The 18628-nt window shown below is 46.9% G+C and overlaps 1 protein-coding gene across 1 annotated transcript in view; it reads left to right on the top strand.

The window, feature by feature from the left end:
* The window catches only part of ALLC (allantoicase), a 798769-nt gene that overhangs the window by 95634 nt on the left and 684507 nt on the right, over positions 1 to 18628 (top strand). The window lies entirely within an intron of this gene.

Raw genomic sequence — 18628 nt, 5'->3', positions numbered from 1 at the left:
AATCTCCAGAAATAAACTAATACTTCTTCCGAAACTATGAGAGGAAGCACAACTAGAACCTCTTACTAAGTTCGAGGAGCTTCAGTGAACGAGTCTTCTATTCTCTGAGGAAAAGTTGAAGTGCGCAGTTGTAGGCGCACTCTCTCGACATGAGATCTTAAATCTCCCGAGACTTCGTAACTCAGCACAATTCCTCAGTAACTAGTAGCTAACATGGCAGCCATTTTAAGACTATTGAATTTGAATTTTTATTAACTGTACAATTAATTAAAATCTTTACAGTAAAAGGAGAGAGTACAGAAAACAGTAATTGTAAACTTCTTTGCTTGGTAAAAGGTGTACTACTGTGCTAATTAAAAAGGCAAATTAAAAACAAAATAGGGTGAGGGGGTACGACTCCCCTGTCTAAGTCCCATATGAATGGCATTTTTCCAACCTTGTGTGCCTTGGAGTTAGTCTTAACGGCGGACGATTCATTCCTGGAGGGGCGTACCAGTTGGGCACTGTCAATGCTACTACGTAGCAAAGTCACTTCAGCTGTCGTCTGCTACTTTTACCATGGGCTTCCCAAGTGTTAAAAGGTTTTCGTTACTGGCTTTTAGGGCTAGCCTAATTTGGTGAACGAATTTCACCAATCTCGCTAGGGTCATTGTGTTGATGGTTGAGAAACACAAAGCTGATGCTTCAGAGCATGATTTTGTGCTCTGACTGAGGCAGATCGGTCTCAGCAGTCGCCGGCGATCGATGTCGAAAAAAAGGTCAGCAGCAGAGAAGGTGCAACCAAGATTCCCTCTTGTAGGTGTATAGTCTACAAGATATGGATTCCCCTGTTTGAGCCCATACGGGGTTGAAGTCTGCTATTCCAGGCATGGTCAGCCTCATGTATAGAATTTTGCTTCGGACATGAGTTGTTAGGGCCTCACTTAGATATAATTGTGCTTTTAGTACCATGTATGGGTTGTTTAATGGGTCCAAATGGGAGCTTCGACAGAGGGTTTTATGGTCGAGGTCAAAGGAGATTTCATAAACTTGTTTGTTGACTGCTCTCTTCCAAACATTCAGGTGGATGTCCTGCCGCGCAATATTTTCTTCCTCAATCCTCAAAGTTTTGGTTGCGTTTCCGAGCCTGGTATGCCATGTCGAGGCTGGCCCTTCGAAGATGGATCTCAAGTGGTATTTAAGGGAGTTAGCCGGAGCCCTTAATGTCCTTAGATACAACTTTATAAGCTCCCCCTGGCAGATCAAGTCTGGCCTTGCTAGGCCAAGCTCCAGTCTCAACGTGGATCTTCTTGCTGTCCTTGGTATGTGTAACTTAACTTGGGCTGAGTTGAGAAGAATGTCCAACTTTCCAGGAAAGGCAAGATGACCGTAAGAGATTGCAGGGAGAAGCTTTGCTCGCAGGGCTATCAGAATTGGACTGGCGGATGGGCTGATCAGGTTCTGACTTAGTTGTTTTAACAGATATGCTACCTTGTTGGCTTTGGAGGCCTGATGATTTAGATGTACATTGGCCTTTGCCCGTTCCGTGAACCAGACCCCTAAGTAGTTGTATGAGGCCACCGAGTTTATTTGAACATTTCCCAGCTGCCACAGTGCATGCCTTTTCCGTTGATAGGACCCAAAGATAATAACCTTGGTTTTCCCTTGATTGACAGACAATCTGTTGGCGATGTTGAATCTGTTTAAAGCTGTTAATGTTCTTTGTAGGCCAATCTTCATGTGATCCATTATAGCCGTGTCATCGGCATACTGTAAAACTGGTAGCCTCACACTTCCTAGTCTGGGGGCGACTAGGCTGGCTCCTTTTAGGGCTTCCCCCAGATCCGCTGTATATAAATTGAAAAGAGTGGGGGCCAGCAAAAACCCTTGCGTCAGCCCATTTTCAGTGCCTATTTTGGGAGAAACTGTCCGAGCGCTTGTTTTGACCCGCACCCAGGTGGCCTCATATAGTGACCCAAGTGCCTTGAGAAGATTTGATGGTATCCCCCACTTATCCAATTTCCACCATAAGCGTTTTCTGTCCAATTTGTCGAAGGCTGTACTATAGTCGACAAAGCAGAAACATAGTGGTTCTTCGAGGTTGCCTGGGCTGAGAGATGTGCTAGCGCCAGGACATTATCCATTGTAGATGCCTGAGACCTGAAACCAGACTGGTATATAGGTATTATGTTTTCCTTTTTGGACCATTTTTCTAGGTCATTGAGTACTAGGCGTGCAAATGCCTTGGTCTCCAGGTCGAGGAGGGCTATGAGCCTATAGTTCGATGGTTCTAGGCGGTCACCTTTATTAAAAATTGGAACCAATATGGAACCCCTCCAAGAGTCGGGGGTTATGGCAGTCGTGTAGATGACTAGTCAAGCCTTCCTAAATCTTTCCACAGATTGACGCTATAGGGTTTTACAATGACCCTGTGTCTCTTGGTTTCTTTTGGTCTCTGGACTATTGTGTTCACTAGATTCATGTCAACAGTACAGGGCCAATCGGGTCACTATCAGAACCATCAATACAGGTAAGTAATAACACACCCAATAACTACTGGTACACGCACTTAGCACAAACACATTATGCATAAATTACCTTAGATCAGGCATAAACCATATTATGCATCAATCATATTAGCAATGCACCACAGTAACCCTAACAATGTGCATACCTCCTCTTAGGGCCTTGTGCCCCACCAGAACACAAGGTGCTCTCAGGCCCACTGGCCTTCCTCAGGGGGGCCCGTCTTGGGCTTCCCAGCAAAGCCCTATGTCCATAAAAGTCAAGGCTGTAGGAGTCTGTGGCTTCCGTCCGCCACCAGGCTGCCACTGCAGCAGGGTACAGGCACAACGGGCTGGTACCAGAAATGGAGGGCAAAGGTGCAACTCACCCTTGTCTCTCCTGAGACGCAAAATGCCCCCAACATTGCAGCTTCCGCCATCTGGCGCTACAGCTGTGTACACAAGCCTTAGGCATCAACAATGCTTTGGGAGTCCCTCCTTCCCGGGGCTCCTTTCACAGGGACCTCGTACTAGTGATCCCCTGCAAGCCTCACCCACAGGGGTCTCCTGATCTCCTCGAGGATCACAGGCGTCCCCACCGGACCTGTTGTGCCCAGCGAGGAAGACGGCAGCTCCCCGTATCCACGCGGGGCTGCCGGGCGCCAACCTTGTTTGTCTTGTTTTCCTCCAGCCTCGGCAGCACGCCCACGGGCTCTCCTCGAGCATGTGAGCCTGCCTCCAGCCAGGTTTAGCCTTTGTCTAGCTTCCGGCTGGTTTCTGCTCGCGGGCCCCGACCACAATAACAATAGCGCTCCCTCTGCTGCCGAGGATCTCCCAAACTGGGAATCCTCGTCCTCCTCACTCTGTAGGGCAGCTCGGGGCCACGTAGCAGACCCCCAGCTTCACCACCGCACAGAGCACCTTGCTTCTTGTAATCCCTCTCTTCGCCGCAAGCTCCGCTCACAACAAGGTGATGCCTGGCTTCCTGCTTTTGCGGCCCAAGAATGCGGAGCGAAGTCTCCGCCGTGCTCAGATCCTTGGTCCCCCTCTTGGCATGCTCTATTCGGCGAAGCCAGGTGCCAAGGGGAAATCCTGCAGCAATCCATGCACTCCACTGCAGCAGGTGCCAACTCCTTTGAACAAGAGGTATTTCAGTGCTCCTAGTAAAAATTATGAAGCCAAAAACGCTCCGCCTGCCCCCAATGTCAGAGGGCACAATCAATGAGTGTCCAGTCTGTCTCCCTCCTGAAGACATCCCTCTTTTCCCCTAAGTCCACAAGTGCCGAGCTGGACACAGCCAAGCCAGCACGTAGGGACCCCCAGGAAGCAGCAGCTGGATCCCACAGCGTATACTACTGGCGGTCCAGCAGCCTGCAAGCCACAAGTTCAAGGTCAGCACACACAGCCCTTTTATTGGGGTCACAGCCCCAATATTTATACCAGCCATGTCTCTGTTATTAGGGCTCTGCACCCGGCCCAAACCATTTCTGGGGGGCATTCCAACATTTGTATACAGTTCACAACAGTCCTCATTGACAGAGTAGGTTCTGGCCCCAGACACACCAAAGGGTTGCGCAGCCAGCATTGTACAAGGCAGGCACAGACCCATTCAGGGTCAGGGACTACTACTCCTCCTACTCCCAATTCAGATCTGCCTATTCAGCCTAGCGCTGACTCACCCAGCCCCTCTGGAGCCTTTACACCTTCTCAGTCACTCCAGAGCCAGACATTCAATGAACATCAGGCAGGCACAAAGACACATAGCACACAGAAATGCCAACTTCTAAAAGTGCCATTTCTAAAATTGTGATAATAAATCTGCGAACACCATTACGCAGCATTTATTATCAAATGTATTATTCCAAACATACCAAACTTGATCACGCTACTCCTCTCATATCAGGAATTACCACAGAACCACTTATCAGGGAATCCCCAATGCATTCCTATGAGAGGGCAGCCTCACAGTATTGAGAAATCAAAATGGCTGTTTGTCACTACCAGGACATGCGACACAGTTAGGGTACATGTCCTACCTTTTACTTACAATGCACTCTGCCCATAGGGCTAGCTAGGGCCTACCTTAGGGGTGACTGATATGAAGTAAAAGGGGAGTCACAGACGTGGCACCCACTTTATGTGCCAGGTCACAGCGGTAGTAAACTGTGCTCGCAGGAACTGTAATGGCAGGGGCCTAAGTCAGGTTTGAAAGGCTACTTTGGTGGGTGGCGCAAGCAGCGCTGCAAGACCCAGTAGCATTTAATTTTCTGGCCCCGGGTATATGAAATACCACTTTACAAGGGACTGACAGGTAAATTAAATACGCCAAACAGGTGTAGACCAATCTTACCATGTTTACCACAGAGAGCACAATCACTTTGCACTGCACAGCAGTGCTAAAATGCCCAAAATCCTAAAACCACCAGCACAGGTCAGAAAAAAGACTAGGAGGAAAGCAAAAAGTTCAGGGATGACCCTGCAAAAAGGGCCAAGTGCAACATAGACAGAGGATTAAAATGGGCACGTCTACTTGCCCAAGGGAACGGTGCCACAATGCCTTTGTGGGCAGTGAGACTAACTGTGGCTGACACCTTGACCTGTCTGCTGGGATTTGTTGTAGAGCTTCCCTCCCCGCTTAGGTTAGGGACTTTGGATCCGGACTACATCAAATTTGGTATCTAAGGGTTGGCAAGGATCATTGAGGCCAGTGCAGCACCTATATCCACACACACGTCCCCGCCACTTCGTCAAGCTCATTTAAAAGGCTGAGCTGCGCCATGATTGTGTTGCAGCTTTTATTACCACAGTGTAGGTGGACAGCTGTTGCTAGTCTGCTCTTGGGAGGGGGAGTTGGGGGTTGGACAGTTTGTTTTCTCTCTCAGGGACTGCTTTGAAGCGGCAAATGTCAAAATAGATAAAGAGGGGCATCACATGCTGGTGCCAGGCAGGATGTATGTTAGGCAGTCACATAGGGAAGTGGTTATATGCCCAACCAGGACCAAGTTGCATTTCTACACTCACTTTCTGTGCCACCGATAGACTTCAATGATGATGCTTTGATACTGTAATGTGATGTTATAGACATGGCTCTTGATCGATATACCACCTCTCCCCCCCACTGCGGGCTTTTGGCCTAGGCTGCAGGATTAGGGCCTTGAAGATGTCTGGAGGATGCAGTATGGTGATGCACAGGATTGTTCAGTATGGTGATGAATGAGATTATTCCTGCTGCTCACACCTGAATCATCTACACAACTGTTCAGATCGGTATGTCCGCTCTAGCCGCTTGAGTCAATATGTGATCCAGACAGAATATCTGGGCTAAACCTTCTCAGATCATAGCCCATTACTGATGGACTTCCAACAGGGGAACAAACAAATGAGTATACCCACATGGTGAGTGAACACTGCAGCCCTATAGGGACTCTTTCCAGAGGCAATTGCGAGCCATTTTTGAGCTCAATCACGGCACTGCGAATGATTGTTTAGTCGAATCGGAAGCCTTCAAAGTGGTAATTCGGGGTCATAGTCTGAGCCAGATGGTGGTGCATGGAGGGAATTGGATAGGGACCTTCAGGCCCTCAACAAGGTCCTATTGGCAATAATCTGAGCGCTGACCCAGATATACATGCGCCGTTATGGACTGCAAAAAACTTTACAATGTGGCATTGGAATACCTGCGACACCACAACTACAAAGAATATGTAAACAGGGCACACGAGGAGAAGGGAAGGGGTGGGAGACTTCTAGCGTGGCTTATTAAGTCAGAGATCCAGGACGTGCCCATTACCATTTTACTGGTGACAGAAGGTACTACTCAATATTCCCCGCAACCATTAACGCAGCCTTCTTTACTACTATGTAGACCTTTATCAGAGCCCAGATCAGGTCTCAGCCGTGATGGTGAATCCCTTCCTGGAGGGACTCCCACTCTGAACTCTTCCTCCGGAAGTGATTGAGGGCTTGAGGAGACGAGTGATACCCCCAGCAATTACAAGTGTGATTAAGGAAATTACCACAAGCAAAACCCCAGGGCCTGATGGGCTACCTGCAGAGTTTTACACCACATATGAAGGAATGCTTGCCCCTAAACTAGCTGCAATGTATGTTGAGTATAACATTTTTACAAGTTCAATATCTTCTCGCAATAATGTTATGAAGTTAAACAATTCTATGCCTTCTCTGGCTCTTAGTTCTTATGTAAACCGAAAACTCAACCATTATATAAGTTGCTGGATTGCAGTGAAATGAAACGATCTACCCATGCATAGTCGTATGGGTAGATTGTTTCATTTCACTGCAATCCAGCAACTTATATAATGGTTGAGTTTTCGGTTTACATAAGAACTAAGAGCGAGAGAAGGCATAGAATTCTTTAACTTCATAACATTATTGCAAGAAGATATTGAACTTGTAAAAATTTATTTATGGGTGGTAATAGTATGCATAGACTAAAGATTGAATGATATATCATTTCTTTGACAGATTGATCCCTTGATAAAGGCGCGAGGTGCCGAAATGCATCGGGAAAGGGAAAGTGGCATATGCATCAATGTTGAATATGATATAAGCACGAACATGCATTATTAATGTGAAGATAGATGTGAAGCTAACATCTGATACAAAAAATTGATCAATAAACGGAATTATTGATAAGAAATGCAAAGTACTTTTTTCATCTTTTAAAAAACGGCTTGCAATCCAGCATATACAGTGCCCAGGGAGACAGACCAAGGTGTTGGATCTGCTAATCACAATATTATTTCCACACTCCTGAGTAGGGAGTGATACCCGGGAGCACGTAAAACGTAAAGGAACATCACCAAAATAAACGCGCAGTGTACGCCCATTATCCATTAATATACTTTCTTGAAGAGGTCATGCTTTGAATGGGCCTTGGTGGCACCAGGATTAGGTGGGTGCTTTTATTATACTCCAACCTGACTGCCAAAGTGCGACCTCCTGCTTTACCTAGCATATGAAGCCTAGAGGCTGATTGTTAGAACTGGCTATTTCTGGTTGGCTAAGGCTGACGCCAAAGCTAGGCAGAAACCACCATTCTAGTCAGGGCAAGGGAGTCACACGCCAAGATAACCCCTGCTCACCCCCTGTTAGCTTGGCACGAGCAGTAAGGCTAAACTCGGAGGCAATGTGTAAAGCATTTGCGCCAGCACACAACAGCAACAACATCCTAGGCACACCACAAAAGGAACTCCACACAAGGTTATTATAAAATAACTTTTGTATTGTAAAAACACATCAGATAGTATCACACAATATACATGGTGCCAACAGGCACGGGCAATATTCACAAGGGATAATGTACAGAACAGGGCCACATGGGCCACTGTCAGAATCAACACTTTTAGAAATAGAATAAGTATAACACAAGATAACAGTTATAAATCACATCCAGTAACTACTGGGAACAGGTAAGTACCACCTACGCAACCCTAACCACCTTAGGAGAATATCACGCAGGGAACCAGGACCTTACTAGGACCACCTGTACTAAAAAGAACAACCACCTAAGTATCACACAGCATTTAGGGGTATAAGCACAACACATTACCCATGATGCATAAATATACATTCAGAGGAGTAGTAAAGGAAAAACACATGATGCCTAAAAACATTCAGAGGTGTAAGACAAGAGAAACACATAATGCATAAACCTACACATTCAACGGTGTTCATAACAAAGCACATGATGCAATAAAATACATTCAGAGGTGCAGCGCAAGAAGACACATGATGCCTAAAACCATTCAGAGGTGCCAGAACAATACAATAGCGCAAAAATCACATGATGCCTAAAAACATTCAGAGGTGCAGGAATAACACATGATGCAAGAAAACACATTCAGAGGTGCAATAACCATACAATTGCGCAAAACTTACATAAGCCACCACCTGTGGCAGTCCCTAGGCCAACTGGCCTTGTTGGGGCTAAGACGCCCTGTGTCCAAATGTCAGGGCGCGCTGCCAAGCAACGCCAGTCAGTGTGCGCCACTGGTGCAAAACCTAAACGTTGCAGGTGCCCACTAGTTGCTGGGCACCTGAGAACACTCACAAGGGCCTAAACACTGCAGCTGCCCACTAATTGCTGGGCAGCTGGGATAACAATAAACCTATGGCATGGGCTCTCACCAGCCCTTGAGCAGTACTGCGTCAAAAGGTAGGAGCCACACAGGCTCTTGCACACATATGCCCCCATGAACCTCCCTGGTTCATCTGCACCTGTATTATCAGGAAGTTCATGTATCAAAGATTGTCTCCAGTCACTTAAATCAGGCTTTAAAAATAAGGGCACTGATCTATGTCCAATGGGCTCTAAAAACGAGCTCACCAAAATTATGCCAGAAGTGATTCACTAAGAAGAATTAGCCCACTAGGCCAGGGGCTCCCAAGCGCGTCTCACCGATATGCAGGGGGACTCTTTTTTCTCTCGTTCGGCACTTCCTCAGGGCCTCAGGCGCTCCGCGCCGCTCAGATCACACCCGCTCTCAGCCCCGGCCGGTCCCCTCTGCTCTCCAGCCCGCTCTAGACAATCCAACGAGCGGCGGGGGAGTTGGTGCAGCACACCTCGGGGGACGACCGGCCAGGGATGCGGGACACACACTGGGGCTCCCTCGGCGAGGACGGGTCGAATGGCTGTCGACTCCTCGCTGGGGGTTTTCTTCAGTCGCGGCTCTCTCGGCCCCTCCAGCAGTCCCGAGGACAGGGACCAATCTGGTCGCGGCACTTCGAGCGAGCCTCCACACACGCCCGGGAGTCAGCCAATGGCAGTGCGGCTCCCGGGACAGGCCTGCTATGACGCTCTTGCCGCCAACCAACCGCAACACGGCAATCACTATGACCCTGCGGCACACGGGCCAATCCCGTCGCGGCGTCAGTGAGGGGGCTCGGCTCCTTCAGCCAATGGGAGCGCGGCGGCTCCAATCTTCGCCGCGGCAGCCTCCGGTCACGAACGGCCACTTCCCAGGGTATTCCTGGCCCCGGGCAGCGGCGGTGAAATGCGGGCAGATTATTAAATTGCGCCCAGGGTGAACAGGCCGATCTCGAAGCAGTAAATCCTTGCAGAGGATAATGTGGCTCTGGGGACGCCCACTATCTCACGGCCACCACCACACACGTGCCGATGAGCACGTCCATCCCCCAACACGGCAGCCGGTACCAGCGCGGCACTCTCACTCGGGTCAGAGAGCAGCCAGCGAGCTACACGGGGCAAATAAAGCGCTCCAAAGCGCTAGAGGCAAACAAAGCGCTTCCAGGCGCTTTTAGGCTATCATAAGCCTAGGCAAAAGCAAGAAAAAGTTCTCTGAAGGGAAATGCAGCTTCTCCATGCTGCCAAAGGTCCCAGAGATTCCCAGGGGCAAAGCCAAGTCCCCCCAATCAGTCCAGGCAAGGCAGAGGGGTCCCCCAGAAGTCCTCCAGGCATCCAGGAAAGTCCATCAGAGGTCCAGGGGCAGGGCAGGGCCCAGGGATTCTCCTGGGCCCAAGCAGCAGCACGCCACTGGCAGAAAAAAAAAACAAATTGGAAGGGGACACACTCCCTTCTTATACAGAAAAAAGTCTTTGAAGTCTTTGTGCAGGCAGTGTGAGAACCAGCTAGAACTGGTTATAGGGAACTCTCTTCAGTATCAGGGACAGAGGTGACAGTCGCCCAGCAGGAGGTGGAGCCAGCATTGTGGTCAGGCAGGCACAGCCCTGGTTACTCCCAGGTGCCATCTCCTCCCACTTCCCTGGCAGCAGATGCAGCCTTTCATCCACGGGCTGACTCAGACAACCTCCTGGGCTCTCCAGCCCCTGTCACCCTCTAACCAGACAGTCAATCCACAAGCAGGCCCAGGCACTCCTGGACCAGGCTCACCAGCCAATCACACGCCAGACACAGATTACACAAATATGCCAACTTCTAAAAGTGGCACTTCTAGACTAGACACACTCATGCCGCATATACCATTACGCAGCATTCAATCTCACGAGTTCGCACATATCAAACTCGCCCCTGCACTCCCCACACATCAGGAACTACCATGGGCATACATATTCCCCATTCATTCCTATGGGAGGGCAGGTCACTCACCACACATACACAGAGAGCTCAAGCACTTTACACTGTACCACAGTGGAAAAAGTGCACAGAGGCCTAAAATCACCACCACCAGGATCCAGAAACAGGCTAGGAAAAAGCAAAAAGTCTCAGGGTGAACCTGCCAAAAGGGCCGGGTCCAACACTGATCACATGGTGCTGCTTTCAGAGGAGTTTAGCCAGCCGCGGCCCGTGCAGGTAAGAGCGGCGAGGCAGTAGGGCCGGTTGGGGTGATTTCGACAGACAACCATGAGGGAAAATTAAATAAATAATTAATATTCACTCGTCGTCCTCTGTCAAAATCCACTGCCCATCCGGTCACACCGCTCTTACCTGCACGGGCCGCGGCCGAGTTTAGCGCCCTTTCAGGCCTGCCAATTAAGCAGGGCAAGACATGCTTATTCACAGAAGCACAGGATCTCCAGCGACCATTGAGAATTCCACTGTGATGGAACATCTTTACATATACGGTATTCCAGATCTGTTGCAAATTAGAGGATCTTTGTGAAAGAAATCTAGAAGGGGTCTTTGTGAGCCCTCCAATCATGTGTTTCCTTTTGGAGATCACTTAAACTGCTGCCAATGGCGTGCATAGAAATCTCAAAGACGCTTCTGCGGTTGCTGTACCACTTTGAGAACCTGCATGTGGGGACGTCTTATCGGGAGAGACTGAGTGAGATTCTGGTTGAGTAGATGGGAAAGCAGGAAGTGGGCCCTAGAATGCGGCAGTAGCACTGTAACTGTTGGGTGACTGCCCCATGCTGCTGTAGCCTTTAGACCACAGCAACCCTTTGCCCAGAACTGCTAGTAGCTGAGCGGCTAGGCGTAGACATCCCATTCACACATATAAAAATCCCCAAGGCAGCCATGCCGTGGGGATTGCACCGCTGCAATAAACTTTTGCAGTCTTGAGGCTCCAGACGCTGTGAGCCACTTCAGACCATCAGGCTGGCTGAACACTTTGAACAGCGTTTTCTGCTTTTCCTGCTGAGCCCACTAATGGCTATATTGAGAAAATATATTTAGAGTGGACATTTTGTGGTTTACTACGAACTACGAGGCTGATGTTAAACTGCTGTTCCCAAAATGCATTTCTGTGAAATATCTGTGAGATCACGAGCCCACACCTGAAGGCAATAAAGGGAGATGTAAAGCAGCAGTTTCTTTGCCTTTTATCTAGATGCCGCTCTGCCTGTGATCAAGAACAACTTCTGTTTGAAACGCGTAAGGCAATCTAATTTTCCAGGGAGTTGCAGACTGCGTTGTTGCCTGATTTTGCCGATGGAGAGTGCAGCCTAAAAGCTTTGGGACAGGCAACAAGAACCATCAGTCAAAGAGGGGAGGGCAAGTTCTTCTCTACCGGGTCACGTTGGGGCTCCACCGGAACTGATCGAATTGGTAGTCTACAGTGTTTCTGGATGTTTCAGACTGAAGCTGGAGTCAGCATGAGAGCACCACCATCTCGTAGCTCCGTCTTGGCCATTCCGCAAGCAATCATGGCAGCCGCTCCCCACCGGAAGCCTGCGGTAGACGGGGGCCCGATGACTTTTGTAGAATCTTAAAGGCTGAGGGGACGCTTTCTAGAATGGGGCCCAAGCCCTAGCAGGCAAATGTCCGAGTTCAAATGTGTCCCAGGGCCATTTTAGTGGACTAGGCCCAAATCCGAAGAGCCGGCCGCCATTTTAAGAGTCCTGTGGCAGCCGCCTATCGCTGCACCGCAAGAGTGGGCGCAACTCAGCTGAATGGCGGATGAGGCACAGTGCCGCAAAAGCGGGCGCTAAACAGCTGAATGGTGACTGAAACGCTAAAGGGCGCCCCACTGCAGCAGAGGAGCCTCCACCTGGGGAGGCGGGGGAGGCCCATTCGCGCCGCCTCCCCCCCCCCCGGGGCGCCCCACGCCGTTTTTCTGCGCAGCATTGTAGGATGGTCAGACCAGTGCGGCAACTTACTGGACACCACCTGGGTGCCGTCCGGATCTCGGCGCGTTGTGCTGCCTTCGGCCTACTCGCACAACGGACCGCTACTGACGCCACCTCACAGGCCGACGGATTTTGCCGACTAAAAGACAAACCAAAGCTGCCCATTGTTGCTTTGAGATGGATGTTGCAGCAGGCTGCCATGTAAATAGTTGTTTAAAATTTTTTTTTTTTAACGTGTTTACTTTGTTGGAGCGTTGTATATATTTATAAGTTATTAAAGTCTTATAATCCTACTACTTTGTTGGAGTGCTATATATTTTTAATGTGACACATAATTGTGAAGACTTTGATGTACAAAAAGGCATCCCTGGAATCTTCCGCTTCAGGCTCGGTCCCACACACCCTTACAGTGAGAATCCCCTCCCCAATCACAATACAGGATCGATATCAGATAGTAGGAACGCTTGTGGTGTGACGGATCTCATGGGGTGGGGGCCTTGATCTACTGTAACTCCTTTGAAGAGGGGTGATTCTTTACAGTTGGGGCCATAAACTACATCCGCAGGGCTAGGTGATAGCCTGGGACCGGCCTGGACAATCGGACACAGAGGAAGAGGAGTGTCAGAGGGTGCGGTAGTGAATAGGGTGAAAGGGAGGTGTCGGGCGGGCACAGGGTGTGATTCTCAGGGAAGAGCAGCGCAGATGGGGGGAGGTTTATGGCCCATGCATGAGAGAGAGAGCGGGGGTGAACAGTGCGTGGGGGAGATGCTTGCGAGGGTGGGGAGCCATGCTGAGGATCGGCGGCGTGCAGAGAGTGGGTCTGGTCAAGGCATATAAAATGGCTGCCGTGCATGACAAAAGTGTGGCATTGGAAAAAAGACAAGATGGCGCAGAAAATGTTTATCAATACGGATTAATTTATAACAATTATTTTTAACAATATATTTACTCGCAGTGACAAAATGGCGGTCAACACTTCCTGATTTCCTTTGAATCTAACGTTAACAGACGTCACGCAGCAAAAAAAAAAACGCTCACGCGCAGCCGCTGGAAGACATGTATCAACATATATGAGCATCCTCAGCCACCCTCAGAAAACATAGGGGGTCAGGATACGTCTCCCGTACCCCCTTATACCCATTTCTCACATTGTTTTTCCTCCATCTTGTAATTTAATTAAAACAAAACACAAAATGGCGAATTCCCGTTTCGCGACCCGGTTCGCGAACCGGGAAGCGCTTCTACCGCGAAAAATCAATTTTTTTTATTTGCCCCACGGGACCCTTTAATAACCCCAACATCATTCCTAGGGGGTCAAGAGGGGTCTACCTTGCCCCCTTTCATTAAATTCCCCCTTCGTTTTTCTCCTCCTCTTGTCTCTCGATCCTACCGAGAGACAAAATGGCGGCCGTTCCGGACTGTTTTGAATATTGACAGACACCGGAGAGCCAATCAGCTTCGCTTCGCAAAGTTCCGTAACGCGAAAAGTACGCGAACCGGAGCGCTACCCGGGACGCTGTCACAGATATATCTGTTTTTTAAAATGTTAATTTCTCAAAATCCACTGGAGCACATATATTGAGTCCCAGCAAAGGCACATCGGGCTAACAGTCCCTAAAAGTTTGCCAAGTTTCGTGCAAATCCATTCAGCCGTTCGAGCTAAAAGTGAGGCCAAACGCCCTATGGAAAAATGAATTGGAAAAACGCGTTTTGGGACCCCCCTTTTTTCTCGGCCCCCCCTTGACAAAACCCCCCCAAATTTTCACGGGCTGCTCAGAAACAAAATGTGCCATTTTCCTGAAAATTTCAGCCGATTCCGTGTACAAACGCCAAAGTTATTAGACATAGAATTTTCAAAAGTCCCATAGAGAAAAAATCCTAACTATATATACCTACTGACGACCGCCAGTAGGTAATATATATATATATATATATATGCACAGGAAAACTAATCAGGCACTTCCCTTACAAAGAAGTACGAAGTTTGCATGTCTGCAGCGTTTCTTATTTTTCACCTTATTCATCTTCTGCTCAATCAACGCATCATCCACACATACACTCACCTACTTGCTCCCTTTCTTGGCTGGGATTATCAATCATTCTTCTTTAATTCAAATTCAAAGTACAGGCCCTTTATCGGCGCTTTTTATTATAACAACTACCCCAGCCGAAGGCACTATGAAATTTGCACACTTGCTCCCTTTCTTGGCTGCACTTATCAGTTATTCTTCAATTTCATATTTTGAATCAAACTCAAGGCCCTTTATCGAGCCTTTTTGTTGTAACTACTATTGCAGTGATTCTGCTCCTACACACAACTGTGCATAAAGACTTACAACCTCAGTGAATTACGGTGTTCCAAACCCCACCTTAGTACCCAAACACCCTAACAGACTAGCAATCAGTGACTCAATGGTTCATCCTCCTATAGCAAAAACACCAATTATTAATCAACCCACAACATGCGACTTAGGTTACCTCAGATAAGGTAGATAAAAAGAGCACTCTTTTGTTACATTTTTACACCAGTCCAAAACAAGCACGTAATAAACACACCTGCAACTTTGAAATGTTTATTTCTAACACCGTAATCTCATGCCCAGTACCTTACATAATACAAGCAAACATATTATCAGAAACAAAGTTGTCAGCATTGTTACTATTCCATAAAATAGAAAGAGAGAAAGCATCCTATAATGCAAAAAGGAAACAGATTTAAAATTAACCTACATTTCACCCTCCCTAGTTAGAAGGTTAGTTTATATGTACGGAAGATCTCATACGACTACATGGGCAGACCCATACCTCTGTTACTCAGCATTAGTGGATCACATTGAGTTCTACACAAACTGTCAAGATACGAAAGTTCTACACAAACTGTGTGTAATCTTGCCTGCACACTTCATTACTAAACGCGCAAGTATAAGAGATGCCACAGTTGCATATCTCTTATGGCTTGAACGTGCGAACATCATTCCGAATAACACACACAGTATCCTACATAACCTTGATGTTTCATGCTCTCACTATACACACTAAAGTAGTGAGGCAGTCTACAAATGTAGTATATCAAATTATTCTCATATGAAGCTAAATACTCACCCTTCTCTAAACAATATTGCAAGTGCGTGTTGTGTGCAAAGCAGAGCAGGAAAACAAAAAATGACGTTTAAGCTTCTAATAAACCCATGCTAACTTAACACGGTGTGAGTGAAGGCTCAGCCCACAACACATTTCCTTGACCAAAGCACATAATATAAACGTGGGCAAATTACGAATGTACAGTCCAAGCCCAAAACGCACAGTCAAGTTCAATTTTGCAAAAACAATTATTTGATCTTTGATAAAAAGCAGTAACTAAATAATAAAGAATAGGTAGAAAAATCAAACAGTCTTATTCTACCAGCGTATAAGCACAGTATGTAGCAACAGCCTCCAACAGGAAGTCATTGTTCTCATCTGAAAACATTTCAGCCATCCAATTCAATAGTGAGAATGAACATACATGCTCCTCAAAGACCGGAGCCTCTATCACCATCGGAGGAAAACTCGGGTCATCTTCAATGTAACTGCGTGCCAAGAAGTCATGTGCCGCTGCAAAAACATTCCAACGTCCCATTATTCCATGTGTCGCTGCTAAGGCCATAATCCCGCCGCCAGAACAGAGCAAGTCATGAACCACTAAGGGGCTCATCAGCTAGTCATAATCCGCGTTGGGAGACACTGTACTGCAGAGACACAAATCCAGGGCCCAGTTGAAATCACAGCTCAGGCAATGGAACACAGGTTGAACGCATGTGAAAAAGGAGAATAGAAACGATAATTAATAAACTGCACTCAAAGTTGCAAGAGGCAGCGCTCCATAGTAACTAAGCATTCGGTTGCGGACCAGCAACAACCGATAAATATTGTCGTCGGCTGCAAGTTGTGCATCCATATTTAACTAAACAAATTAATACAAGCACACCTGAAACTAATGTGAGCATTAAGCACAATTCACCAAAGATGCTGGAAAAAATTTAATGAAAAAACACCGACAAGACACCAAATATAGTTCTACAGAAGTCACAAGGCCAATGCTTATAACTTTAAAAAAGTAAGCTAACCCCCTACTCGAGGACGCATTAAAGATAGTCTAAATTAACTCCCTAAAATTCCAGGGCACGTCTGTATTTAATAAAGCATACACTTCTGTGCGGGTGTTTGCTACATGAAGGACAAATGTTTCTGTAGAAGATATAACAGCGACCTCTTTTTGAGACAATAGCGCCCTTATACGGCTCATTTGGTTGACTCTTCTTTCAAGGTCGGAATCAACGGCCAGATGGAAACATCCAGCTTCCCATGAAGAGGAGTAAACACAACTTTTTTATAGCAAACCACACGCTCAGTTACCGTAATCATGTAAGCGATGCCTGCTAACATCGCACAATAAGCCACACAGCTGAATCGGATCTCCAATAAGGGACCATTTCTAACTATTCTAGTAGCGCGTCCTGTGCTCTGATTTGACAGTGAGAGAGTGATCGCACCATAGTTTCTACTGCTAATCATTCTCAGCATACCCTAGGAATACGATAAAATGGCGATAATTTTAACTCCAGTCCTTGATAATATGCCCGAATTTCGTAGCGCGCCCTGCATCGCAAAATGCGATGCAGGGCACGGAACGAAGGGGCATATTATCAACAACATAAGGCGATACATTATCTCCGCTTTTATCGGCAAGAAACTGCTGATAAAGCGGTCATAATGGGCTTTATAATAGGCCCTTGTAAATTCCCATAGCAGCCCAGGTTCAGGTGTTAAGGGCATATTATCAAGGCCATTATCACAGCTTTATCAGCAGTTTCCTGCCGATAAAACCGGCGATAATGTATCGCCTTATGTTGTTGATAATATGACCCGAAATTCATTTTATTAATTTAATTGTTTACTTACCTACAATCATCCAGATTCCGTTGTTTATCACTCCCTACCCTGCCCCTCCCCGCCACGCCTGTCCCACCGCAACTCCCTCCACGGGGCGCGTCTGGGCTTGATAATATGCCCTTACTAATTCCCATAGAAGCCCATGTTAACACCAGAACATGGGCTTCTATGGGAATTAACAAGGGCGTATTATCAAGACCATTTTCGCCGTTTTATCGGCAGTTTCCTGCCCATAAAACGTCGATAATTTTAACACCCTTGATAATATGCCCGCCAGTTCCATATTATCAGTAAAGGGCGATACATTATCGCCGCTTTTATCGGCAGGGAAATTCAGCTAAAGCGGAGATAATGGGCTTGATAATAGGCCCTTGTAAATTCCCATAGCAGCCCAGGTTCTAGTGTTAACCTGGGCTTCTATGGCAATTCACAAGGCTATATTATCAAGACCATTATCAAAGCTTTACCGGCAGTTTCCTGCCGATAAAAGCGTCGATAATGTATCGCCCTTTATTAATAATATGGCCCTTAATGTACAGAGACGCACAAACTGATAATAAACAAAAAAACATAACAGCATGCATTATAGCAAAAAACATTTACTACTATAAAACGATTAACAACGGACAAATATAGGGGCATATTATCAAGACAGGTGATAACAATATCGCCTCTTTACCAGCAGTTTTCTACCCATAAAGCGGCAATAATATTATCGCCTGTCTTGATATACCATGATTCCTTAATGTACAAAGATGCGCCGCACACACTCCCATACAACTTATCAACTCACCTTTCAAATTGATTTGTAGATTAAGAAGAATACCACTCACACAGTGGATATTCTTGTACAGAATCTCTCTAGTTCTGTGTTTGCAGCAGAACCGTCAAATGGAACATTTTCCCTCTCATTTTACACATACATACATATAAATAACCAATTAAAATCCTGCACACATTAATTCAAAACACACATTTCTATTGATTTAACATTCCAAACCTTTCCAACTGATATACCTTTCCACCCTACCCCCAACAGATCATGCAAAAGTCAACTGTCAACAGAGGTCAAAAGTTCAGCACTGTATAAAACACTGCTCCTCAACAAATTTAGACTATGCATAAGCACTTACTTATAAGTACCAATAAACCAAAAATGTCTCATTATAAGCAGCAAAGATATAAACACATAAACTTGA

Source organism: Lissotriton vulgaris, chromosome 6 (genome assembly GCF_964263255.1).
Source record: "Lissotriton vulgaris chromosome 6, aLisVul1.2, whole genome shotgun sequence".
NCBI classification, from domain to species: domain Eukaryota; kingdom Metazoa; phylum Chordata; class Amphibia; order Caudata; family Salamandridae; genus Lissotriton; species Lissotriton vulgaris.
Note: the sequence above shows the minus strand (reverse complement) of the source record. Positions and strands in the feature narration are given on the sequence as shown.